Source organism: Haemaphysalis longicornis, unplaced genomic scaffold (genome assembly GCF_048455015.1).
Source record: "Haemaphysalis longicornis isolate Haplotype H1 unplaced genomic scaffold, Haemaphysalis longicornis Haplotype H1 scaffold_8, whole genome shotgun sequence".
NCBI lineage: Eukaryota > Metazoa > Arthropoda > Arachnida > Ixodida > Ixodidae > Haemaphysalis > Haemaphysalis longicornis.
The window spans coordinates 56,794,272-56,822,010 of record NW_027526445.1 but is presented as its reverse complement, the minus strand read 5'-3'; the positions used below and the strand labels follow the sequence as shown (position 1 = coordinate 56,822,010).

The following is a 27,739-nucleotide window of genomic DNA, read 5'->3' as shown; positions in this document are numbered from 1 at the left end:
GCTAGATATGTACTGCAAGGCATTGTTCAATTTTACATGATCTTCTGGGGCGTTAATTTCTAGGTAAAGTATACAGTCATCGGCGAAAAGCCTCACATTAACACCACTCCCAGCAGGTAAATCGTTAATGAAGATCAGGAATGAAATAGGAGCCAAAACACTGCCCTGCGGTACACCTGACGTAACCTTGGCTATGGTAGAACTTTCGCGATTGACTTGCACGTACTGCGTTCGGTTACTCAGATAATTGTCTATCCAGTCAGTAAGTGCACCTGTGCCTATTGTTGCTTCTAATTTTCTTACAAGTTTTTTGTGTGGTACCCGATCAAAAGCCTTTGAGAAATCCAATAGAATTAAATCGGTTTGTTTTCTGCAGTCTACATTGAGGGAGATGTCGTGAATTAGTTCAACCAGTTGGGTAACTGTGGATAGTCCTTTGCGAAAACCGTGTTGTAACGGCGATAAGATGTGATTCTGGTCAAGGTACAATGTTAGATGTTTAAGAATTATGTGTTCCAGTAGTTTGCAGGTTGTGCTGGTTAGTGAGATGGGTCTGAAGTTTGATGGGTCAGCTTCGCTACCAGATTTATGAACAGGGGCTACCTTTGCGATTTTCCATTCTTGGGGGAGGGAACAGGTTGATAGCGACTTATTGAAAAGTATACACAAGTATTTGATGATTTGATTGTAGGGTTTAACGCGCCGACGCAACGCAGGCGATGAGGCGCGCCGTAGTGGAGGGCTCCGGATTAATGTTGACCACCTGGGGATCTTTAACGTGCGCCGAAATCTCGTACACATGGGCGTTTTTGCTTTTCGCCTCCATCAGAAAGCGGCCGCCGCGGCCGGGAATCGAACCCGCGACCTCGTGCTCAGCAGCGCAACGCCTTAGCCACTGAGCCACCGCGGCGGGTCACAAGTATTTGGCTACCCATTCAGCATATCTCCTAAGAAATTCGTTCAGCAAGTTGTCCGGACCGGCACCCTTTTTAGTATCTAATTTTAACAACAAATTAAGCACTCCGGACTCTCACAACAAGTGGTTCAATATGTTGGTGGTTGCAAATGTCAACATCAGGCACATTTCCGTCATCAACCGTGAAAACAGATTGAAAATGGTTATTTAGCGTGTTTGCTTTATCTTTGCTTTCTTCCGGGGCCGCGGGCCTATTACGGTTTTTGGGATTGAGGTAGTTCCAGAACTTCTGGGGAGACGTTTTCAAAAAGTTGGGTAGCGTTCTCGTAAAATAGTTTGCTTTAGACATTTTTATTTGGGATTTCATGTTACTAAGGGCTTGACTCAACTTGTTCCGAATTTGTGACGTAGGGTTTGCCTTCAAAGTTTTTCTGAGGCGTTTTACTTCACGCTTGGAATGAATAATTTCACGCGTTATCCAGGGGTTATGTTTCCTTGTTTTCTTTGTTTTAGCCGGCACATAGTTAAGAACGCAGTGTGTTACGACCGCTTTGAACCTTGTCCATAGGATTTCTATATTTGTGTCTGAATTATTCGCAAGTAGTTCAAACGAAGCCAGTTCATGAAAAAGATGATCAAGTATGCTGGTGTCATCGGCATGGTTAAAGTCAAGATATGTAGTAAAGGAGTTGAATGGTATAGGGATGTCAAATATAGAAACAGAGACTTGAATAACTTCATGGTCCGATACGCCTTCAAGAATTACGATCTGTGCTTGATCTGCAGGAAAATGATCGCTTAAAAACACCAAGTCAAGTACATTAGAACAGCACCCTTGAACACGGGTAGGCTGGTTTACAATTTGGGAAAGATTAAATGTCAACATGATATCAAGGAGCACATCCGAGCATGCGCTGTGGTGTTGCATTGTTTGCCAGTTTATATCGGGTAGATTAAAATCGCCGAGCAAGATTAGCCTGGCTCCGAGTACATGCCGATGCATATACGCGTGCGATGCTTGCAAGCTATCCTTGTCTGAAGATAGGCTGCGATAAACGCAGCCAACAAATGCTGGGCGAGAAGTGAAGAGAAGCTTGCAAAATATTGCCTCGACTCCGGTAACCTCAGGAAGTATTTCAAAAGAGAGGTCTTTTTTTATTAAGAAGGCCACGCCTCCCCCACGTGTCGGCCTATCTTAACGAACGATAACGTAGTTTGGGGGTGTTACCTCAAAATCCTTTATCTCAATTGTCAGCCACGTTTCTGTCAAAGCTACGAAGTCCGGTTCAATTCCAAGAAGTAAGGATTCAAGCGGTACTAATTTTTTAAGCATGCTGCGGGTGTTTATGTTAAGAAATGTTACTTCTTTCGTTGGCTGCAGCGTTGTGGCTCGCCTGGTGCTTCCGCTTCGTCGTTTTTTTCGTCCTTGATGCTGTGACGGCCAACGGTTATGAGCGCAATAGCATTTGTTTCCTCATCCCATCGGCACAGATCTTCGTTCACTTTTAATTTGTCATAGACCAAAAATACTTTGTCTCCAGCTTCTTTTGTTGTTTTCTGCAACTTGCCAAAGCTTTTTTCTGATGTCTCTTACTCTATTTGAGAAGTCCTCTTCAACGGAGAAAGCGGTTCCTTTTAGTTTTGTGCAGTTTCTAAGAATGGTTGCCTTGTCTCGGAAGTCGAGGAGTTTTAGTATGACTGGTCTAGTTTTTTGAGCGTCTTGTTTTCCTATCCTGTGAATTCTTTCTATCGGAACGGGTTTGATCTTCAGTATGTTTTTAAGTATCTGCTCACTTATAGTTTGTTCGAGGGTTTCGGGGTTTTCGTCTGCCTCCTCCGGTACACCGTACATAAGTAAATTTGACCGTCTAGACCGGTTTTCTAAGTCGTCTATTTTTAACTCCAAGTAGTGAACGGTTTTTGAAGATTGGTTACTTGGGAGACACAGGACGTGATCTTGTTTTCCAGTAACGTTACTTGTTCTAGTTTGGCTTCAATAGATTTCACCCGTTCTTCTTTTATTTCTTTTAGGTCATCTGCAATTACTTGAAGCTGTTTCATGATCTTGGCCATATCGGGTCCCGGGTTTGTTTCAATGTCACCACTGAGCAACAGTAATTCCTTAATACAGGCACACATGTCACACAATTGAGCATACATCTGCCTAGGGCACGGCAGCACTATTAGGCATAGGTAGTTTGAGCGAATACATTTGCCATAACGCTTGCTCACCTGCGGTAGATAAACAAACGGGTTGAGACGTTGCACCCTGGCAGTGCTGCCGTGCCCTGTGGCTTGAGTTGAGGGGTGTCCAGTCTTTATACCACTCCAGTCTGCCAGCAGCGCCGTCTTCACGTTGTGGCGATCTGCGTCAGCGCATGAAGTCACCGAAGCAGTCCTGTTTCCAGGCAAATCGCCGAGCGTAGATTCCAAGTGCGCAATGCGCACATGATGCGCTTGGTGGCTGGGAAGTGGTCCGCCGTCGAATCCAGATAGCAGAGCCGGGTCTTCGCTTCCTGCTTGCGTGAGCAGCAGGACGCCAATTATCTGCGGTAGATAAACAAACGGGTTGAGACGTTGCATCCTGGCAGTGCTGCCGTGCCCTGTGAATGGGTCGGTTTCCGGTAAACACGGAAAATTGGACCTTCAGCCCTACCAGAAACGATGGCTTCCAAAAAAGGAAGTGAGCCACTGGCCTCCTCTTCAACAGTAAATTGAATTGAAGGCTCCACGCCATCAAGGTGCTCCAGGAATCGTTGTACGTGCCTTCGGTCCAGGACGCAGAAGCAGTCATCCACATACCTGAGAAACAGTTTTGGCCGTGGCTGGAAATTATCCAATGCCTTGGATTCTATGGCCTCCATTGCGAGGTTTGCCGTCGTCACGGATATTGAGGCCCCAATCGCTGTCCTGAAAGTCTGCTGGTAGAATTCACCGTTGTAGCTAAAGTAAGTGTTTCCCAGGCAGAAACGAAGCAGCTGGCATAGTTCCCCCACGTCAAAAGTGGTCCATTTTTCTAGCGATGGATCCTCGCTTAGACTCTGCCTGCAAATTTAAATTGCCAGTTCAACCGGAAAGCTAGTGGAAAAGGAGCAAACGTCAAAAGACACGAGGATATCACTGTCCTCCAGAGTGACAGCCTTCGCTTTCGTAATAAAGTTCGATGTGTTCTTGATGTAGGTCCCCGTTTTTACTACAATCAGAAGGTTCCGCCTCAACGTCACCATTTCCCTTCATCCCTCTACCGCCCCAGCTCGTGCACTAGCTTGCCACAAAGCTACGTGACTTCAAAGAGGCCGTGCCTGCGCACGTCGGCCTGAACGGCAATGAAGAGGCCGATAGCCTAGCCAAAGCAGCCACCTCTTAGCTGAAACGCGTCGCCACTTTGCCTCATTGTGGCCAAGGGGGCAACACAGAACTGTCCTGCAGCTCTGCTGTGACGGCTGCGCTGCGGCTACGCGGACCTGAAAATTCCTCGCAGAACCGAAAACAAGCATCGGACCAGCAACCACTTTCTTCTACTTTTTACAGCGTAGCGCCATAAGTCACGGTGGGGCGGCGCTCTCTTGTCCCTCCCTTGCGGGAGAAGAGGGAAGGATGCGGCGTGCACAGTCGTTTAGTTTAGAACGCGGGACGTTTAAAAAGGGGGCAAGCCCGCGAATGGAAGGGCACTGTTATACTGGAACGGGGGAGCTGGGATTAGGTGGAATCGTGAAACCAATCATATGCTGCTGTACGATATAGCCTTTCCGCTTGTAGCTTTACCGTTTTAACATTTTTTATAATGTATTGACCCTGTTCAGTTCAATGGAAAAAATCCCGATGTAATTGAAATTTTTTCTCCATAAGTCTCATGTTTCAGAAATGAACCCATTATACAAAAATCTCATATCAATGTCTATACACAATAGCGCTTTCATGGCCACTTCCATCATTCTACTTCTTCCCCATACTGGCGTTTAGTTCAGATATGCAACATTTTTTTAATTGTACGGTCTTACCCATTTTTTCTAACTTTGTGCTTGACATTATACATCACCACGCGCATGTAAATTTGCCCACACGAAAAAAGTAACAAATGTATCTATATGTCCATCCATCTATCTACATCAATAAAGAGAAAAACTCGAGAAAAGATTCCACCGACCATATTGCTCACTGATTAAGAAACCCAGAGCCAAAAGTGGATGCCCTTGCGTCTGTGCATAATGTTAGTATAATGCTATATTGCCCTAGAAGCTGAATTCCGGATATTTGCCTGTTACAATTGTAAGGCAATGACATCGGATCCAAACTGTCTCTTCCCGAATTCTTCACTACAACCAAACCATTAAAATATATAACAGGCTAATCTTTGTACATGTAAACCATACAGAAGCCTGAAAACGATTTTTATGGTTCAACGTAAACAACCTCGTCTGGAGGAAATGTGGAATATGTCAGTGGAAGAGCAGATCGTAATATCGTATTACCCAGGCGGTTTATACTGTTTTCTTGTCGCACCTTTACAATCCTAAGAGGCTACAGTTTTCCCCCTAAATCCTTTGAAATTGACCGTATTGTTTTTGTTCTTGACTGAGCAACTCTAAAGCAAAAATTCGCTCGCTCTCAACACATTAAAAGTTACCGTATATTGGTGTATTCAAGCAATGATTAGGTCAAACTTGTGATATCGTAGTTTCTTTTGTCAATGTTTCTCAAGAGTTTTCAATTTTTCTTCTGAAGGGTGGGCACTCATGTAACGCAAATACACTCTTCAACCATATTCTGACGCTTTTACAGGCGCAGCAGTCGGTTTCGAGTGAGAAGAGGGTACCATCCTTCCTTTAAAAATTTGGCAGAATAGCACTTTAGCAACAAGCTGGCATTTAAAGGATTTTAAGGCATATACTGCTCGCGAAAACCACACATTTCAAGCAACAATTGTGCTCTGCACATTATGTGTAATGTGACATTATGCCAAGGTTGACGTTATTGCTTCGGTGAAGTCAAAAGGTAGGCAACACTCAACATATGCCGCTTTTTTTCAAATCCATCATTTTACCACACTTATGAGCATACCAGCGCGTTAATCCTCGCCCCTAAATACATACCAAAGGCGAACTTTCAAAATTGCTGTTGACTACTAACATATGTAATATACATATAGCACACTGCTTAATTTAAAAAATTCCCCCGCATTTCCCCGAGGGGAGAATGTGAAAGTGCGAATGCACGGTTGTCGGCCCGCTTGCGGCGCTTGCGCTCGGCCCCCGCAGCCCACCGCCTCGCCGCCTTCTCTTCCATCTCTTCCATCGGGTTTGTAGTATCACGTGTACACCACGCAGTTATCAAGCCGCTATAACGCCGCTGAGTCGCCAACGCACGCCGCTGACGACGTAGTTTGAATGCGTTAAAGATATAAGGCGCGTCAGTAACACTGATATCAGCGTCGCCTCCGTGGCTTGGTCGGTAGAGCGTCGCGCTGCGGCCGCAAAGTCCTCGGATCGAAACCTGGCGCCGGATGCTGTTCCTTTTTTAAAAAAATTCCCCCGCATTTCCCCGAGGGGGAGAATGTGAAAGTGCGAATGCACGGTTGTCGGCCCGCTTGCGGCGCTTGCGCTCGGCCCCCGCAGCCCACCGCCTCGCCGCCTTCTCTTCCATCTCTTCCATCGGGTTTGTAGTATCACGTGTACACCACGCAGTTATCAAGCCGCTGAGTCGCCAACGCACGCCGCTGACGACGTAATTTGAATGCGTTAAAGATATAAGGCGCGTCACTAACACTGATATCAGCGTCGCCTCTGTGGCTTGGTCGGTAGAGCGTCGCTCTGCAGCCGCAAAGTCCGCGGATCGAAACCTGGCGCCGGGTGCTGTTTCTTTATAGAGGAGCACTGCGGGCGCCGACGCCGCCACCGACGCCGGCGGTGGATGGTTTGGGGTCGCTTATAAAGTGCATTCGCACTTACAACGCAGTAAAAGGCATTGTTGGTTTAAGATTTTCTGTACCTTTGGTGGTTTGGCTACTATATTAACTAACAGTGTGCTAACGTTGATGTAAGTAAAGCAAGCGCAATAACACTTAGCTTAGGCACGGCTGCTGGATGAGAGCGCACGCAAGGCGCGGCCTGCAGCGTTGCCAGGAATTCAATGGGCGGGGCGTGAGTGGCGGTGTTTGCGTTTGCCGCTGCTAGACTCCCTCGCGACGCTAGCGTTCGGGGACTGGTTTCTGGATGGAGCGGGGCGGTCCCCGTAGACGAGCGTTTGCGGCGACTGAGAGACACAGCATGTGCACGGGTTTTAAAGCTGTTGTGTTCCTTCCTGGGCTACTCAACCGCGAACACTGTCTGTCCGTATGTATGTACATATGTATGTACGTATGTATGCATGTATGTCTGTCGGTATGCCCCGCGATTCAGCCGCCCGGCCGTGACTGAAGCAGCCAGAATTTAAAATATTTCTTGAGTGAGATATAGGCAATGCATTTTCAATATAATAAATCTAAAAAGATGCTCCAGATTCCACAACACTGTTAAAAAAGGATAAAATTCAACACAAATATAATAACCACCGGTTAGCTTTGTCGGAAAACGCCTCACACACAGCACGTAAACCACGCTGGACCGTTTAAAGCCGCAAGTTCATTAGTTACAGTTTAATCGGCAGGTATTTGGTTGGACTTTATTCGTGCAAAATTTTGAAAATGTCAACTTTGCTCGGGAAACGCGTTGTCAACAAAGGGGAGAGCAACGAATATTGGCCGGCGACGTATTAATGCTTGCCTTAAAGACACTTCTATTACAGAAACATGTTGGGCGGGCAGAGTGCGCACCTCATAAAACAGGGACACGCGACAGGATCTTTGAAAAAGGATTTGAAAAGAGTAGACACTTTGCTATGGGTGCCTTTTGATACTCTTACACTGGCATGATCATGTCTTGCCGCGCATAGAGATTTGGGTTTTTTTCATTTTCACACGCACGACAACGCCATTAAACACGCTAATTGAGAACTTGATTACAGAGGTTGTAAAGAAAGAAAAAAAAACACCATGTGGTGTTCAAGACACACTGCGTACGGTCCACTCTCCTAGCTGTTAAGCATTTTTTAAACTTTGCGATTAAAACTAGCGCTAGGTACATTTCTTCCGTTATTTCGTCGCCGATTAGAACCCATGTGCATTTATCCCGGAAGTTGACAGCCGGACTCCTGGAGTGCTGAAATTAGCGCGCTGTAAAGACGTTGCCGTAGTTTTGTTCTCCGAACACACCGCGTTTCAATTCGAATTACCTTTTTTAGCGTAGGGAAATTTTCACATACGTTATTAATGCGTCAGCTTCGTTTTTTTTTTAGTACCCAAGCATAATCTCTCCGTAATGCAAGAAGTGTAATGTCTTGTATCTGCTACAAAAATTGCGTAATTCTCGCAGTTATAAAATTCAATAATTATGATATTCTAGATAAAGATTCTCGGTTTAAACTAAAAAAGAAAAGAGAAAAGGAGAAATGGAAAAGCGGTGTTGAAATGCTTACGCACTATTAGTCAATTTTTAGAATTTCTGTACAATATCGCTTTTTTTAGGTCCGGGCAAAAATTTAGCTTTTAGCTCGCCAAATGCTTAAAATGTTTGGTCGACCCAGACATCACACCTGCTCTCCTAATTTTTTTTCGAGGCTACAGAGAACAAGACTACATATCAGGTAGAAACTGGAATCGCTTTTTATTCCACTGTATATAAAATAAAAAAGGGCCGACATAGATATGATTGTAGTATTACTTCATCACTAAACAACGTATTATCAAGTCATATGTGCCGTGAAATTAATACGAATTGGGGTGTTTTATTTAGTGCACGAGGAAAAACATACACAAAAGTTGGTTATGTCTTAAACATTTACAAGTGTTGGCACTCATAAATAACAAGCGCCGTAACAAAAACATTGTTCCTGTTTGTCCGGAATATTAATATATTCTTGCAGTCGCAGCTTGCAGACAAAACGTAAATCTCTGCCGGGCGTGAGGTCCCAAAGAGAATGCCGGGTGATGTGAGACTCAACGACACGGAAATGCGAGACAGAAGGCACACTATGAACGCGTAATGCTTCTGCTGCGAACAGAAATTAACTCATCTTGACCAAATGAAGCTCGGCCGCCGCTAATCTTGTTTGTCTTTTAACAGGCGTTACAGTAGTGCTGGCAAATGCCTTATGTAGAGCGTGGAACGCCGATGATAAGCCCACTCTTCGAAATAAGCGGCCCGAAAGCCGCCGTCCCGCGAGCCGCGCTAGCCGCAACCAGTCCGGGAACGGTGGCGCCGTGGTGGCAATATTGGGCTCTAGGCGCACTCACACCGCTTTGGGGACACACGGCAGGCCACACGTCAGTGCGCCTTTCATCCAGCGTCCATGGCTTAGGTAACATATGACACGTGAGGAATTGTTCACACCCCACCTAGCCCTTTTTCTTGATTCCGCCTAGATTTATAGCTGATCGCAATTTATGTCTTACTGTATTATTGCAGAATTCAAGTACGTTACAGACGCCCTTGTAGCTCACTGGTAATGAGTTCGCAATCTGCGCCAGAGCATGGCCAAGAATACGTGTTCGAATTGATGCCTTGACGCCATGGCCGAGGCTCCTCACCTAATGCAGCCACTGAGTACAGCACTAAACAATATAAGGAGAACGAGCTATTGACAGGGCTCGGCCACTCGGGCCTTCAGGATGGACATCCGGAACTAAAAGCTGAAGATGTGGCCCAGTGTTCCCAGGGCACCTACTTCGCTTTGCAACCAGTTGTGAACCGGGTGTGCATCCAGGCACGCCTCGTGACTAGAGCGCCAAACACCCTGTCGAGAGCAAACATGGCTGACATTTACACAACAGTGACGATAATTTTGCAAAGGGTACCTGGTCCGTGATGTTATGCCCTTACACGGCTGTAGAACCCTTTGGACTGCCTGAAGCAATCTGCAAAAAGATTGCTATTTTGATTAAACAACTGCGTAAGTGTGCGAACATTTTGCATTGTTGTGAGTGTTAAAAACCGACCGCCGCTATAAATTTGGCGCTGGCAAAAAACAATCCACCGCACGTTGGGGCTCTACTATTTCACCAGCAATATATGTCGCAATTTTCTCAGCTGAACTATGGCGCATAATACACAAAATATTACAGCCCACACAAGAAACCTCCGGATAATCATGACAGCCTAATCGTCTCGGACACCGCTGATGTAGCACGGACACCACTTTCTTCATCGGAGGGAGGCGAAAGTAAAAAACGAGCGGAGATTGGGCAGCGAGGGTTCCTTCTGTGTCTGCAAAGCTTTCAATAGAGGCATGCAAGAACAATCCAGTACAAACCATCCGAGCGGTGACGAACCCCAGGCGAAGGGGCCAACGCATGCTCGACCAGCGTGGGTAAAAGTGAACCCTAACAACAACAGCGAGTTGCGCAAGAGGCTAAAGGATGCTTAACGTGACGCATGCTTAACGTGACGCGTCTCTGCACCTTTAACAATGAACCCTCATGTTTTCTGTGCTGTGCAGCACAACAGACAGCCGTCATCGGAGTGAGCTGAGCATCTACAAAGAACAAGGGCACAGCAGCACTCCAGAAATGACTGCCGTCGGTGAACTCGAACCAAGTGTTCGTTGATCTGTTCGTTGTATTTGGCTCGTGGCATGCTTTTTTTCTGTAATATTCGTTGTTTAAAAAGCCCACTTTGCATTGGTAATTGAGACGTAAGACCGCCCGTTTATAATCGCAAGCAATATTAGTAGCGAAAAATAAGGATGAAAAAAAAAACAGATATAGGGGACATTGAAGAGATAAAAATACGAAGCGAAGGCAGCACTGAGAGTATGGAACACCCCTTCAATAGCCGGTACAGCGTTTGCATGAGTGATGCTGTAGAACATTGTGGTGGGTGTTGCCTTCTCTTTAGATATTTATTTCGTATGGATGTACAAATCTTTACTTCAAGCGAAAGTGGCAGTCTTGTGTGTTGCGATTTCAAATAGTCTAGAGTTAATTTTCGTGCACTATGTGTCCATGCACCCAGGATAGGGCACTTTTTAGGGTTGTCTGTTTATTTAAAGCATCACGAAAGTATAATAATTAACGAGACTTTAATTTCCTGTGCGCGCGGAGAGACAGAAATGTGTGGCCGAGGTAAAATATGGGAGTGCTGAGATCCTGACAGAAGTTATTGAAGAGTGTGAATTAGCTGATGTAACCCACTGTACGGTGACCATAAGTGGTTTGAAGGTCACGCAAATGAGGAGAACGAGCCACGCACGGCGGGATCGTGCATACGTATATTTTGGGCAGGCCGCGGCGTGCAAAAAGAGTAGGATGTATCGCGTTTGATTCAGTGACCTCTGCTGGGTGTCTTTGCTGTTGGGGGAAACGGGGAAATACAGTAAAACGTTCAGCTGGTAATTTTGAAAAATACATGTGAAATTATGGCAATACCCACATTTACGGAAACAGTCCCGGAAACAGCCGGAATAAGCAAGCAAAAAAATCAGCAGCTAGCGGGAAATAATAATGGTATTCACATATTAATCCAAAATTTTAGGGATGGACAGGCGGACAGCACTTAAATGGCAAGAGAGGGAACTAGAAAGCAAACTCAGACCTAATCTCCAACAAATGTTGATGCTCCAGGCTGAATGCCTGGTAGATACAAAAAATAAATCAGAACGAATAAAAAACCTGGAAGGCACAGATATAGAAAGATAACTGCGAGGGATGGGAGTGCGAAGGCCGAAGTCTTTTTCGGCGGGGAAGCGCCAACAAAGAAAGCGATAAAGACCGAAGCCCGGTTACCGAAAGGCAATGTTATCGAGAAAATATTTTGGTGAGGCATGCTTATCCTTAACTAATGGAAAATAAAAAGTGCACGCAAGAGCATTACAGAGATTTGTTTAGCCGTATAGTTCCAAACAAAGGAGTTTAAGTGGGATTATCCTTGAGCCACGCCGAGAATACACAAAGAAGCGAAGGACGAGTGAAAGCGTCCGGTATCACCGGGTGGAATTAAGAGGGTATGTCGGAGTTAGAAGTAGGAAAAAGTCGTCGGGACCTGACGGGCTTGGTGCAAATTTTATAAAAGGTTGTCCGCCAGTGTATCTCCCTTATATAATGGTGTTAAGCAAGGCGTACGAGTTCAACCTATTGCCTGTGTCTGTCGCTCGGATACTCTATCTTCATACCCAAATCAGAAGACACTGTTAAACTTCGGTTCCTACTGGGTAAACGCAATTATATTGGCCAAAGTCGACTATAACATTTTTATGAATATCTTAGCGCAACATTTGCAAAATGTCGTAAATATACTAGGGCCGTATCAGACATGTGACTTAACGGGGAGAAGTATACTGAAAAATATTCAAGTGGCGCGCAGTTCAGTTCCGTCCTGTGATATGTTTCGTAAATACAGCGCTATCCTTCAAATAGATTTTGACAAAGTAGTGGACTGATTGTTTCAACAGATTCGTTTTTTTTTATTTTGGAGTAATAAATAATGGTGATGTTATCATGCAGGGAGGGCGCATGGCGTACCCTGGCTGGTTCACGCAAGTTCGACTCAGTAGGAATGACACATAAAGAATTCCCGTACTGGATTTTTAAGACAATGTGTCCAGCGGTCATGGTTCTGTTCGCAATTTTCCGGTGACATTTTAGAAATAATAATTAACAACAGAGTACATGGCTTTTGTTTACACCTGAATGAGGTGAAGTTACTGGCACACGAGGATAAGGTGGCGGTTTATGTTAAAACGAGGAGAGCGGGAGTGCAGCCATATCATTAACTTAAGATTTTTTTAGTGTTACTAACAGCTGTGTTCTTCGTACAAGGTGCGCGCATTTTTTTACGTGAGGTGGGAGTCAATACCATTTCTATAAGAAAACGTGTTGTGTACCTCTTTCCACCGTGCTATATTGGAGTTCTACTGTGCATCACAGTTCAACAACATAGTGGTATCTGAATAGCGGCGAGTATTTGAAATCCGAGACGTCGAAGATGTGCGGAAACACAATGAAGCGGGGGGGAGGCGGGGGATATCGCAGTGTCCATTTTTGCATACGCAACAGAATGCATCTTGTTTATCTTCCCAAAGCATATGTACAAACCTCAAGTGCGTTACTGATCACGAGTTCACGTGCACCGGTTGCAATGAGTATTCGTCGTTTTCTATTCGTCACCTTTGCGGACGCGTTCAAGCCAGATTAACCTTTTTTGTCGAGTAAGGCACGGTGGTGTTGGCATGTGCCGCCTATATTCTTTATCAACTTGTGAATTGGGAGGTTTTCCGCAATCAAAGTGACCCATTTACTCGAAGCTTCATGCAATAGAGGCTAATAAATGTTTTGCTACTGTTGCTAGTACGCTGTTTCTTCTTCGAACGATAGTTGTGTTGGCCTAAAAGGCTCCATAAAAGAAGTGGTGGATTCTTTATTATTTTCAACTCTACCCATTTTGATGGTGTACTTGACCACTGTTTCGCCTAATACCCTACCTAGTAAATTGTGTTGGATGCTGCGCTCGGTCCGTAGTTACCGTGAAATGTGTAGTTCTGCGCAAGGCCAGGATGTACTGTCCCAAATTCAAAGGCGCCCCATCTGCATCCGTGAAAACCTTCTTTTCTATGTTCCACACAAGAATGTTACCAGCCAAACGTGAAGGGAGGTGAAGGGTTACTGATGGTTTTTCTAGAATTTGCACGTTGTGTGTGAAACACAAAATCGTGGAATACATTTTCACGGATGCTGGGACGCTATATTTTTGCGACGTTTTGCGGAGAACGTTGCAAAAAAAAACGCAGTCCCTCTGAACTTATGACGCACGCTGTCGGGCTGTCGAGTAAGGGGATGGTGCGCCGTGTGACTTGATTATGGTTATCGGTCTGCATGCCACTGGGTGGTTCAAGAAGGTGGTGCGACACGCTGCTTTTGCCTAAAATGTCGAACTGCTGTACGAATAGTACAAATTACAAGACCCTGATATCCAATGCTTCCCTGTTTTTAAGAGTTGTGTTCATTCGATGTTTCTTTTAGTTTTTTTTTTAATTGTGACAGTATGCCCTTTTGCATAAGTTCCTACAGGTACAAGTTTGCACCCGTTTCCCAGATGAAGTCCAGAAGACAGCGGTGGTGGGGCACCCACAGCCATCGCTGAAGTTCGGGGGGTCTCCCCGGATGCAGGCCTGTGCCGCGAAGGTGTCGGGATCTCGCTGCACGCAGTGAAGGGCACGTCCATAGCAGGTGGTTGTGTCGGCGTCTTCGGCAGGAGCCGTACAGAAGGGGCAGGTCGTGGAAAACGGGGCATTGTATCGCGGTGGCCACGCCCGGGTTACCGCAGGAGAGAGGGCCACCCCAACTCGTAGTCTGCGCAGCACGACCTCCTCCCAGCGAGCGAGCCCACTGGGAAGGTCTGTTCCACACGGTGGGATGAGAGCACGTGTGGCGCGACGCAGATCTTCCTTTAGTTGGTCATGTGGGTCAGTTGTCAGCAAGGCAGGGGCCGTGGAACCGACGCAACGTGACAGAAACTATCTGCCGCAATATGAGCGGTGATAGTATTACGCCGTATCCATGGCAGTCGGAGAGGGCAGGGCCACGTGTCCAGGAGGTCATGAATGTCTCTTGAGACAGACGAGTTGGAAGCTACACGTCGCAAATCCCGTATAGCCGCCGTTGAGTCCGTGTAAATTTGTGCCGTAAAACTTCCAGGAGCTTCAAGAAGTGCCGGTAGGAGAGCTTGCAGTCCGTCCCGGATGGCTGTAAGCTCAGCCAGCATAGAAGGCCAGGTGCGGAGTGTTTCATAAGCACAGTTTCGGTTTGCTTCTGGATGAGAGGGGCATACGATCGCTGTAGTTAAAACGCCGTCTTTGGCCCCAGCATCCAAAAATGCCTCTACAACCTGAGGCAGGTTCGCAGTCGCTAGTAATGGCACACCCGCGGATTGCTCGACTGCGTTTCCCATCGACAGACTGTGGAGTCGAATGAGAGGCCGGTTGTCGGTCACTTGATGGTACAGCCAGGGCGGCCTAGCTACAGGGTGGGCTGGTAAGGCGAGTAGAGAACGGCCCATGTAGATCGCCAACGCCGCTGCCTCCGGAACAAAATTTAGTTTGTTCTGTCGTGCGGAGCGGCGTTGATGTACAAGCTCATCCAGGGTGTTAAGTTGAGCTTCGGCCTGAAGAGCTGGTAAAGGCGTTATTTGAGGGAGGCAGGTGATCGTCCGCATTGAAGCTCTATTAATTGCTTCAAGTCGGGCCCACTCCACTTGGGTCATATGCTGGAATTGAGCCTGGTAGACAAGTCGCGGCTGAAGTATTGACCGCACCAAGAGTCCGGCCATTTTGAAGCAGGAGCCTCCAGACGTTTGTGAAATGCGTCGTATAAGGTTTAGCATTTGACCTGCTTGTTGGCGGGCAGATTGAAGCCACAAGGCAGCTGACCCTGATGATGAAATCTCCAATCCCAGCACACGAAGAGAGGTAGCAGTGCGCACAGGCTGGACGGAGAGTTGTAGCGAGATCGGTGACATCTCCTGTCTACGACGGCCCCAAGCATTGGCCACGGACAGAATGGCTGTCTTTTCAGCTGAAAGCGAGAGACCAGCGTATTCACACCGTTTCTGTGTGTCCGTTAAAGCTTGTTGCAGGCTGGCGGCTTGCCGAGACAGGTCTGGGTGGACAGTACTGCAATATCGTCCGCGTACACCAGAAGGTGTGTGTCTGATATGGAGCCAAGATGCCAGACAAGCGGCCGCATACCTACATTAAAGAGGAAGGGTGAAATCACCGACCCTTGAGGCACTCCACGGACGGCAGTAAAATGGCCATAACTAGTTCCACCAATCCGTACGGAAAATGATCTTTTAGTCAAGAAGGTCCGGATGAAAGTGCGGACCTTTTCCGGGACAAGTAGGCTTTGGAGAACTTCCAGGATAGCGCTGTTGCGGACGTTGTCATATGCCTTGTGAATGTCCATTGCAAGCAACATCCGCACTTTGTGAGATCGGCCACCAAGTAGCACCATTGATTATAAGTGCTCAAGTCCATCTTCTGTCCCCAGACGAGGTCTGAACCCAATCTGTGCCAGGTGGTACCACTGGTAAGTGTACATCCACCACTGAAGTCGCGTAGCCAGCATTCGCTCCAACAGTTTCCACAAGGTGCACATTAATGCGATTGGGCGCAAATTGGGGAGATGCTCGGGGGGTTTGCCTGGCTTCGGTATAGCGACGATATCTGCCCGGAGCCATGACTGGTATTTGGCCCGAGAGCCACACCTCATTGATGGAGTCGAGAAGACGGCTTAGAGCCGGATCGTCGAGGTTTTTATAAACCTCGTACGCAACGCCGTCTGGGCCGGGAGATGACCGAAGTTTCGCCTGGTCTATCGCAGCCAGGAACTCTGCCATAGTGAAAGCTAATTGTATTCCACGGACTGCATCATCAGACGGAGAGGTACCGACGTGGCGCGGTAGAGGAAACGGGCACGGGTTGCTAGCCGGGAGGATGTCAAATGCAGGGTACAAGGCACGAACCACATCGAAGGCAAATTGGTTCGGGTTCTTACCTGATGCCAGGCACGCACAGGCTGCTGCATCCGGAGTGCGGCCGCCTGATTCCATTGCCCGAAAAGTGCGCCAAATAGACGATGTGGTGGACGAAGGGCCGAGTGACTCGCACCAGCTAAGCCATCGTTGCTGTGAAAGGCGCTTCTCATGTCGCCTGGCCGGAGCGGTCAAGCGTTGCAAACGCATTCTAGCCGGCGCACACGAGGGATCTCGCGAGGCAGCCACTTCAGCCTGTTTGTGCTGGGCCCACAGCTGCAATGAGCTAACGATTGGCAGGCGGTTATTAGAGTAGCCTTCACTTGTATTGTGGTTATTCAAAAGGTAATCAAATATGATTGGAGCGAGTTAAAATATGCCCGCTTGATAACGCCGTGGACCCAGGTTCGATTCCCGAGAGTGAAGAGTTTTTTTATACTTCACACGCGATCATTTATTATTAGAGTCCCAAAAATCTGGCTTTCCCGAATGACGTTTTACTATTACACACATCGGCGGTGGGAGCGCTAAAGCTTCTGGTTTAAGTTGGCGGACAGTTACAACACTTCCTAATCCGACATTTGATCGCACACAAACTGCACTCTTCTCGATGATGCCGCATGGCAGCTGCATCTAAATAAGTAATCCAGTCATCAGCGGACACAAGACGGTGCAGGCTACTCTGGCGTTATCTCCCACCAAGACGTCGCACTCTGCAAGCCTCGCGCAGCCTCGGTATGCGGCTCGCCTTTTTTCACCGAACGTATCCCCTAACCCTTTCCACTACATGTTCGATGTCTTGTTGCTCGGTCCGTTACGACGCAGTGCTCAAGGAGGAGTGCACTGCTAAAAAACCAAAACGGAAGTGTGCAGGATTTGTATAAGCTTTTACTGGCAATCACAGCAGTGTCGCGCTCCACCATCTCGGCGCTAGAACACTTATCAAGATGTTGTGGTCCTACGTTTAACCTAGCGGGGCTGTCTGATCTCCTAGTGCAGTGCTTTGTCCTCTTGTAAAAGAAGCTTCTGTGTCCATGTGTTGCGCCTCCGCTGAATTTTGATTTGTATGGGTGGTGGTACTTTAATTATTCCTCTGCCACAAGTGCAACTCATTCATGTCCTCTCTGTGGGGTGAAGTTCAGGAAAAGTTTAGGTCAAGTTCAGGTAGCTTAGACTCGGTAGTTGAGTTTCTGTAATTATTTTGTGCTTTGTTGTCCCAAAAATATCAATTTGCGGCTGCTGTTTTTCAGATTTGGCAGTGTACTGTTTTTTTATTACCCGTAACTTTGCGACGATCTGCGACGATCTGCGGTTCGCGGCAACTTTGAGGAACTCTAGCTGGGGAAGCTTGCATTTGCCAGTAGGTGATGGGCGTATGGTCGTCGGATGTGGAGTTTAAAAATGTAACTTTTTCAGCTTGAGACGAGGATTCATCGTAGTGCTGACAACCTGGTCATGATATCGTCCCTCGTCTGTCGTCTCGCAGTGAACTAGGTCATGTGGTGTCTCATCAAAGAAGGCCTGGGCAAACGCCTCTATATGGCCATCAAATTCGCCGATTCCCTGGAGCAGTACTCTCACCGCTCCTGCCGTCACCTCTCTATTTCCTCTTATGTGGCCTTCCGCTTCCCCTAGAAGTCCATCCATTCACGCCCGTAGGATGCGTCGTCGTCGAAGCTGTCGTTCCATTCGGTCACACACAGTTACGAACTCGCCAAGTTCGCAGGCGCGGCGTCTTTTCCTCGGGTTTCGCGGCTACTGGCGTCGATGGGCTTGGCATCGTCTTGAAGTCCCGGGCTCTCGGCAGAATGTGTTAGAGCTCTGGGTTCTCCAACTCCAGCACAATGCTCAGAAAAGGGAGCGACACGTCTGAAGAGGATGGGATGGAATCTTAGAAGAAGCAGGCGCCAACCGGCGCTGCCATGAGAGCATGCGACAGCTCGTGAGGAGCATGATGAAAATGATGATGATCAGCGTCGTCTGCTAGAAGGGGTGAAGACGAGGAAGGCACAACAATTATGATGGAACGCACAAGCATTTCCCAGTTTCTTCTCATCACCGCTATGCGTCCATCCATGCGTTCATCTATGCGACAAGGACGCAAGCGGCCTGGTGTGCGCTTGGCGTATAGCCAAGGTATCTCCAACAACGCAAATTACGCAGACGAAGGGTTTGGCTAATGATTTTTGCGAATTCAGCCTTGGGCCTTCTTTCAGTGCCTTCTTACTTCCGATCTACATTTTTGTTGCTCTCTCTGTGCTGCTGCCTAATCGTATTATTTGGAAGCCGCCTAGGGAACCCAGGCCGCTTCCAGCCTGGGCACACCAGGCTGTACGAAATGCCGGCAAACCGAGAACCGACGCCATGGATAGAGGGAAATATACGACTAGAAAGAATCAGATACAAGAACGCCAAATGGGGATTAGGGAGGAAGCGGGAAGGGTATGAAAAGACAGATTGTATTGCCGTATCGACATTACGTCTGATGGCTGGTAGCGGCTGAGTCCCGGGCGACATGTGGGACGGATTATTATATAGGCTGTTTGCCGCGGATCTCGTCCCTCCGTTGGGTGCGGGAGATAAGGAGATGAAGCGAGATCGCCTAAAACCGTGTTTGAGCTTCTTTTAGATTTTTAAACAAAAGAGTTTCCACTTGTGCTTTACCAAAATAACTCAGCCAACCACCATTCGTTGATTGTGGATTGATTTATCATGAGCAAAGCGTATCTCTTAGGAGTAAAAAAGGGTGTGGTTAAGTGCATTCAATTGACGTGCATTCAAGTTAATTTGATCGACGTCGCATGGTTAATCGTTGTGGTTGTCGTTTACGGCATCGCTTTCCAACCATCTTCACCGGGTGGATTGGCCCGATTTTTTTTCTTGTTGAACTGGTCCTTTAGGCAACCGAGAGTCATTGTACCTCTCTACGTAAAGCGAAATTTCTAACCACCAGGCGACAAACATTTGCAAGTAACCAAGTACAACTGCTGCTTTCAAGTGCAGTCAAGAGGTCCATTACGAATATAGGGGAACAAAAAAGGTTCATTATATGCTTGTATTTTCTGGCCAACTTGGAAAAGTAAATTCAAAAAACGCCTTCGCTCTAGACCTTGAGTCCCAAGATCATCTGGCACATGCTCGCACGGGAAATTTATAACAATTTTGTCTTACACCGCTTGGACATTTGTAGGTGAATCGCTTCATTTATAATCTTCTTCTACTTGCAGAAAGAGCCCTTGCAATTGTTTCAAAAAGGCACACCGAGATTCTGTAATTATTTTTGATACTGCAGTAATAGAATTCTCAAAAGTCCCATGACAACAGGTACGAATTTAGGTCGTCTCACCTTGAGAAGGTTGCATAGAAATTGTGCCTGGAAGGTCTCGTTTAATTGCCCGGGGCATGCTTGCATTACTTGAAATTATCTGAGCCTCATTTTATGCAGTATCAAGCGAGCGGAAATTTCAGAAACCCCCCCTAATATAGGGGCCATGTTTGAAGCAGCACTGTTTTTATGAAGACAATTTACGTAATTTCGATGTGTGAAGATCCTTACAGCTTTACCCTGGAGCTTTTTAAACCATATCTTTTTAAAATTTGGATTCGCAGAAGCCGTTACCGACGTTATTATTGGATAACCTAAAATGTGTCCCAAGTCTCCTTGCGGATATAACAAATAAATCAGCAGAAATTATAGCCACTCAAAAAAAAATACAACAAAAAACGCAAGTTAGGGTAGACGCGGATGGTGTTCTGTGTTTTTAAACAGAAACAATATGATTGGTAGCTATGTAAACAGCAAGCCGTAATAAATAATGTGATCACCGCAAAATAACCAGCGAACTCGCAGCCGATTATTTAAATACTTTAATTACGAAAATAAACACGCAAGTCTTTGTGTCTTCGTAATTGATTTTTTCACGTTTTCGTAAAACATTTTGCACATCCGAGTTAACGGAAAAACTTTACATTCGTCTCGCAAACTATCTTCATTGTAATTCAGAGCAAACCCCAAATTTAGTTACACAGTAGGATTTGTTCCTACTCTGTAGTTCGCATCAAGCCAACATACGCACACACTATTTTCAAAGCCAGCGTCGTGTGTACCCGAACACCCTCTGCAATAAGAAAACATGTTCTTTTCTCTTATTTTATGGCATGTATTTTTTTCTCTACTCTCTTAGCGGTAAGAGCGCGCCTACCATCGAAGCCCAACTTTCTAAAATATCAGCACATACGTTTTATGCGCGAAGGCAATGCAATTTTTTATACAGTAATCCCTCGTTATAACGAAGTCAGTGGGACGGCGAGAAATTTTGCGATAAGCGGTATTTCGATATAAGCGGACACTTGGAAAAAGCTAAAGCAGTTGAGCTTTAATTTCGCCACAACTGCCAGGAGTCAAATCACAATGTATTCAGCGACGCAAAACTTCATTCAGGTGAAGAAAAGGGCGTCAGCTTTTGGTGTTTCAAGTTCTTGCGGGTGCGAGCAACCCCTGCTCTCTTTTGCCCAAGCACTGCATGAGGCACTTGTCCCGTACATGCGTTCTACTTTATTTTTCAGCATGCGTAAATACTCCCGTTTTCGGTGCCTCACTCAGTTTTCAGTTCCTCACTCAGCCGTTTCTTTTCCTAGCCAGCCGATGCATACTCTGGAATGAGCATGGGAAAACACGAGGCGCTGTTTCACGGATATGAGCGATTTGCAGGTCGGTAAGCTCCTTCCGCAAGCGGAAGTTTTTTTATTATTATTATTTTTGCAAGGCGGCTACTAGCACTCACCGTAAGGTGCCTCTATAAGGCAAAATACTTTGGTCTTGCAAGCTTCGCAAATATTTATTTTCAAAATAATTCTGCTTTGGGGTTTTCTTGCTTCCAAAATAATGCACTAGTTAAATTACTTTGGAGAGCCTGCCGACTGTTCTAAAACGCCTGGGTTATAATTAAAGGCGGACCATTCCTGCCAGTTTCTTAACATACCTATGCTGGCCTGGATAAAAAAGAGGCGTTCCTATGCTGAGAGAGTAATGCCACTTAATTATTTCGTTGGTTTCTTTTTATTTGTTTTGTTTTCCAAGCTTATCTTTTTCACGCGACAGCTGGGCGTTAAGATGAAGCCTAGCCATCGCGTAATTCACGCCGGCCCAGGAAACACGCCAAAGGGACGAAAACAGTGTCTGGCGCGGAACTTAGAATATCCCATTTTTAATGCAGATGGGGACAATCTATCCGTATTTTGGCATTGGCTCGGCCATTTGTCTTGCTTCTTATATTTTTTAGAATTATCGGTTCCCTTGCGCAACTCGTTGCTGGGATGGTGGTAATTGGTGTATTGTGTCAGAATAAATGAAATAAGCAGTCGACAGAGACATTCTATAAGGCATTTTTCTGCTAGTTATGCATCAATAAATTTATTAAGAGAGAAAGTGCAAGACAAGAAAACATTGCATAGCGTTTCCCGTCCGCAACCCGCCTCTCCGCACAAGGTGGCTGTTCCGGTTTAGTAAAAAAATGCTGCTCCCAATTTTGGTGTGGATACCTTCAATCTTTGAGTTTCAGGCATGCTGGTTTTCAGGTGCAGAAAACGAAGCGGACGAAACTTGGGATCGCCAGCCAGGGATTAGGCTCAGGGAAATGGGCATAGGATCAGAGTGGGAGGAGAGCTCCTTGAATCGACGGGAGAGCGTGTGGCAGTTAAAGGTATACCCGCGTCTTGTTCAAGCATTCTTTAAAGTTGATGCATATGTGCTTGTTCCTTGCTCTACTCCTTTGTAGGTTATGCTCTCGCAATGCCGCGGCAACCAAGTTACTACATCTTGTCCCCGAGAACCATCGAGAAAGAAAAATTTGGTAACATCATTTGGTAGCATTCATTGGTAATAGTAGCATCCTTTTCAATTTGTTGCCCCAATTTGTCGACGTCTGTATCATCCAGACAGGTAAAGTATCATCTTGCCATAAAATGTGGCCCGTTTGCAAATTTATTCCCGAAGGATGTTATTCCAGGCTTAGTTTTAAACTACGTTAATGAACGAGTGTTGACAACTTCATTTGCTGGGGTAAATAAAACTTATCTCAAAGGAGATCAGTCGACTCGAAGACGACAATGGCGAAAGGATTGCTGTTCTGAAACATAGGCTTATTTCAAAGATTATTTTCTTAACGGGTCACCGAGGCGATGCCCATAACTTCTAGCATTCATTAACTAGCAAGCTCGTGGAAAGGGTACGCGCCAGTAACGATAGCAAAGAATTTTTTCGTAGATCTCTTTGTTGGTTCGACTCGGACTGTGGAATATAGTTCCTACAGTACCCGTATCAGGTCCCCTCCTTACCTACAAATATAGGCAGTGGGAATCTGGAATATCAAATATTCCTAATATTCTCCATTAAATTGGAACTTTGCCTCCCCCATCATGCTTCACAAATTCCACACAAGGGAGGCTGTAAAGAATGACGGAAAGGATGTTTTCTTGTTTACCCCCGCACGGGGCACCTTGAGTAATCTGGGTGACGTTACTGGCGATACCGCGGACCCCGAGCCCCCCAACATAAGCTGTGACCTACCGTGGTGACGTGTTTTAAGGTGAAGGGTAGAAACCTCTAACGGTGGCCGTCGGAGCCTTGGTCAAGCTCCGGCCGATGGGTTCCCTGCCTGTGTACCAGGCAGGGAGCTCCGGGACCTCCTTGGCTACCAGGGTAAGGTCAAAGAAGAAAGTACCCCCGTCTCCCTGCTTTTTCCTATGCCATATGGATAATTCAAAACCCCCCCAGACGTGATCGGCCCCCGAAAAGGAGCCGCACTAATGTTTCCTTTCCATCCCTTCCAACAATCCACATTCCGAAACCTGACAACCATCCTCGATTCTTGGTTATCGAGGCAGTTGACTAAACAAACCCTGTTTCTTACATGTCCGTATTCTTGATAACTAAGTTCCTGGAAGGCATCCTCGGAAAATCGTTCGATGCTAAGATACTCCGTACCTGTGAAGTCCTAGTCAATGTCAAGACGCAGCAACAAGCCACTAACCTCCTGTCGCAAACCTGCATGGCAGATCTGGCCATCAGAGTCACTACCCATCGTAGCCCCAACAGCTCTCAGGGTGTGATTTCGGAGACCGATGTTGAGACAAGCAGGAAATCCCCACAAAGCATATAAACTTAACCTTCAACCGCTCCACACTTCCTGAATCGCTTAGGGCAGGCTTCATCTCGTGCTCCGTCCGAGCGTACAACCCGAATCCACGTCGCGGATACAAGTGCCAGCGGTTCGGGCATGGTATTAACTCGTGCCGGGGCCAGGCAACCTGCACTAAATGTGCCCAACACCATCTCACTGATGACTGTTCATCGAATCAATTGCTCTGTGCCAATTGCCAAGGACCTCGCGCTGTATATTTGCGAACCTGCGAGCGGTTCAAGCTTGAGAAAAAAATAATAAACATCAAGGTCACGGAAAACATCACCTTCGCAGAGGCGCGAAAGAGGTTCGCATCTTTCCCCCTGGGGAGGTACGCCGACGGAGCTCGCCGGGGGGCGGAGCGGCGTCTGGTTTCGGCGGAACCCAGTACCGCGAAGCGGACTTGGTCCCGCCCCCCCCCCCCCCTGGGTTGCCTCTGGCAGCCCAACCAGCCTCCGCACCGCCCGCTGAGCCAGCAGCGGCTGTTGTGGCAACCTCTTCCATCGGGACCGGTGCCGCTCCCGTCCCTGCCTCCCCATCGTCCAGTGCGTTGGAGGGTGCCTTGGACACCACGAGCTCCGCACCGGCTCCCACCGCCACCACACCGCCCGTGCCACTTCTGGTGCCTCCGATACCTGCGGCGGTGGCGGGTCAAACGAAAGGCCATCGAAGGGGGGCCAAGTCCGGGGGGCCCGGTTCGACGGGTACACCCAGGACATCGGACGGCGAGATGGACGTCGTGCCATTCGTGCCCGCAACGCAGCGCAGGATCGGCCTGCGACGTCCAAGCCTACAGAGAGGCCCAGAAAGCCCAATCCAAGAGTTACAGCCCCCAAAGACGACACATAAACATATACACTCTAGTAGCTCTCACACTAAATAATGGGAAGAGAAAACATTGTTCAATGAAACTGCAGAGGCCTTCTGAATAATCTTGACGATGTGCATGAGATTCTGCATGCCAATAAGCCAAGTGTAATGTGTGTTCAGGAAACACATCTGAATTCCAAGCACACAAATTTCTTGAATAGTAAATGATATACAGAAAGGACAGGGTTGGCTGCACACACTCTACTGGCGGTGTGGCCATAACCGCCCGCAATTCCTTAGCATGCCAACCTGTCACCTTGAACACCGTCCTTGAGGCTATAGCAATACGCTTAATAATATTTAATAGGTTGATAACCCTATGCTCCATATACATCCCTCCTGATGTTACAGTTTTGAGCTCTGGCACTGGTTGACCAGCTGCCCGAACCGTACATTCTAACAGGCGACCTTAATGCGCACAATTCTCTTCGGGGCTCTTCTTTTACGAATTCCCGGGGTCGCCTGATAGAGAGGTTTCTTACATCCTCTGGAGCATACCTTTTCAACAATAAATAGCCTACATATCATAACATAGCACACAACACATACTCATCTCTGGACTTGGCTATTGGCTCCGCAGTTCTCTTTCCTCTTCTCGAATGGGGTGTAGGAACTGACCCATATGGCAGTGACCACTTCCCCACCTGACTTACATATATAGGTAAAGGTCCAAGCAGATCATCTTCCCATAATAGGTTCACTGAAGCACGAGCTAACTGGAATACATTTACAGAGACATCCAAACCACACCACACATCCATAGGACACCTATACGTTAAAGAAGCTACCCACTCCTCACGGCGCACATCCTCGACGACGCCGAAAAGTCCTTTCCCCACGCATCTGGTGCCCCACGCAACCAGCGGAGGCCGTGGTGGAATGAGGACTGTAGGCGGGCGCGAGAGGCCCAGAACAAGGCGTGGGGTATTCTTCGTCGGTACCCCACGTCGGGTAACCTCATTTTGTCCAAACGGGCCAAGGCGTTAGGAAAACGTGTGCGGCGTGAGGCAAAACGAGAGAGTTGGCGTTCCTTCATAACATCAATAAACTCCTACACAGACACTCGGAAAGTATGGACGAGAATACGCAAACTCGAACGACAACAAACACACAGCCTGCCTCTGGTCAGCACAACAGGGGATACACTCGAAGACCAGGCTGACACACTCGCACAACCCTTCCAACAGTTTCCAGTTCAGCACACTACACAGGCACTTTTATGAAACACAAACTCGTGGCCGAAAAGAAGCCTTTACATGACAATGACAGGTCAGCCACTTCTTATAACTCTGAGTTCACACTTCATGAGCTGAGGGGTGCTCTGAGCACGTGTAAACCCTCAGCTCCAGGCCCAGACAAGATTACATATACAATGATACAGAACTTACACACAGACAATCTTGTAACACTTATTCACCTTTTCTACAAGATATGGCTTTCGGGGCACATTTCAAAATCTTGGAGGGATGCCATAGTTGTAGCATTCTTGAAAGAAGGGAAGGACCCTTCTTCTCCCGCTAGCTATCGACCCATTGCCCTGACCAGCTGTCTGTACAAGCTTCTCGAGAAAATGATAAACCGGAGGCTTGTGTACTTTTTGGAGTACAACGCTCTTCTCGAGAGCTGCCAGGCAGGCTTCAGGGCGGGGAAATCCACAAACATTCAACTTGTTGCACTAGAGTCATACATTAAGGATGCCTTCATTCACAAACAGTTCTGTTTAACTGTGTTTTTTGACCTAGAAAAGGGCCATGACACCGCTTGGCGTTATGGGATCCTTACTGACCTCAAATCGTTCGGTGTTTCTGGTAATATGTTTAACACACTTGCTAGTTATTTGTTGGAGAGAACCTTTCGCGTCAGAGTTTGTTCTGCACTTTCAAAGGTACACGTGCAAGAAAATGGCGTGCCGCAAGGCGGAGTTCTTAGCTGCACTCTCTTCATAGTAAAGATGAACTCCTCCCTTGGGAAGGCACTGCCGCCTACAATTTCTTACTCCATGTATGTAGATGACGTGCAGATATCTTTTAAATCATGTAATATGTCAATATGCGAACGCCAAGTCCAGCTTGGCGTCAAGAAACTTGCCAGCTGGGCAGACAAGAATGGTTTTAAGTTGAATCCTGTAAAAAGCTCCTGCATTGTGTTCTGTAGGAAGTGCGGGGTCCATAATAACCCAGACATTACTCTTAATGGCTTGTAACTTCCTGTGAACAAGGAGCACAAGTTTTTTGGTGTTGTGTTTGACCACAAACTCACATTCATCCCACATATCAAGAAACTTGGGCATAAATGTATGAAAACAATGAATATCCTTAAGGTTCTCTCTCACCAATCCTGTGGGGCTGACAAAGAACTCCTACTACGGCTCTATACTGCTTTGGTTGGTTCTCGTTTAGACTATGGCAGTGTGGTATATGGGTCGTCGACTAAAACAGCGTTGCGAATGCTTGACCCAGTGCTACACTTGGGGCTACGGCTTGCGTCGGGTGCCTTTCGCACTAGCCCTGTCGAGAGTCTGTATGTCGAATGTATATAGTAGAGCCTTGAGAACCAGCGAACGTACGTGGACTTAATTTATGCTTTTAAAATTTCATCGCTGAATAACCATCCTGTTTATCCTGTCTTTAACAATACATCCACATCTGTGCTGTTTGTAAATCGCCCGTCCGCTCCTCTGCCCTTTTCACTTCGAGTGAGAGAGCGAGCCTCGGATCTCAGCGCTTCGTTTTTAGATGTGTAGAGGTCATCCTTTTTAAACAGTTTACCGCCTTGGCAAGTTCGCCCTGTGTCCTGTGACCTTTCTTTTACAAAACTTCACAAAAATCGGGTACCGCGAGCTGCAATACTGCAGCACTTTCTTTCTTTGCAGTTTAAATACCCACGTGCAGAATTCTACAGTGACGCTTCTAAAACCTGCACTATGGTGTCGTGCGCTGCTCATGGTCCAAATTTTAATGCAGCCAGAACCAAGAGCGTGCACACAACAATTTTTTCAGCAGAAGTGTATGGAATTTTACTTACTGTACAACACATTCTTGAGAACAAGATTCCCAATTCCTTCATCTATACAGATTCTTTGAGTGTTGTTCGCGCACTGTCATCGTACAAGCCCTCCAAAAACCACATAGTTAATCTTGCATTCAACACTATTATGTCCGTGTATGCATAAAACCATGAGCTGCTCCTCTGCTGGCTCCCAGGACACGCAGGGA

At 46.9% G+C, this 27,739-nt stretch overlaps 1 pseudogene; it reads right to left on the bottom strand.

Annotated features, from left to right (window-relative positions):
* Positions 1-2,223: 2,223 nt before the first annotated feature.
* The window catches only part of LOC144148304 (uncharacterized), a 112,785-nt pseudogene continuing 87,269 nt past the window's right edge, over positions 2,224-27,739 (bottom strand).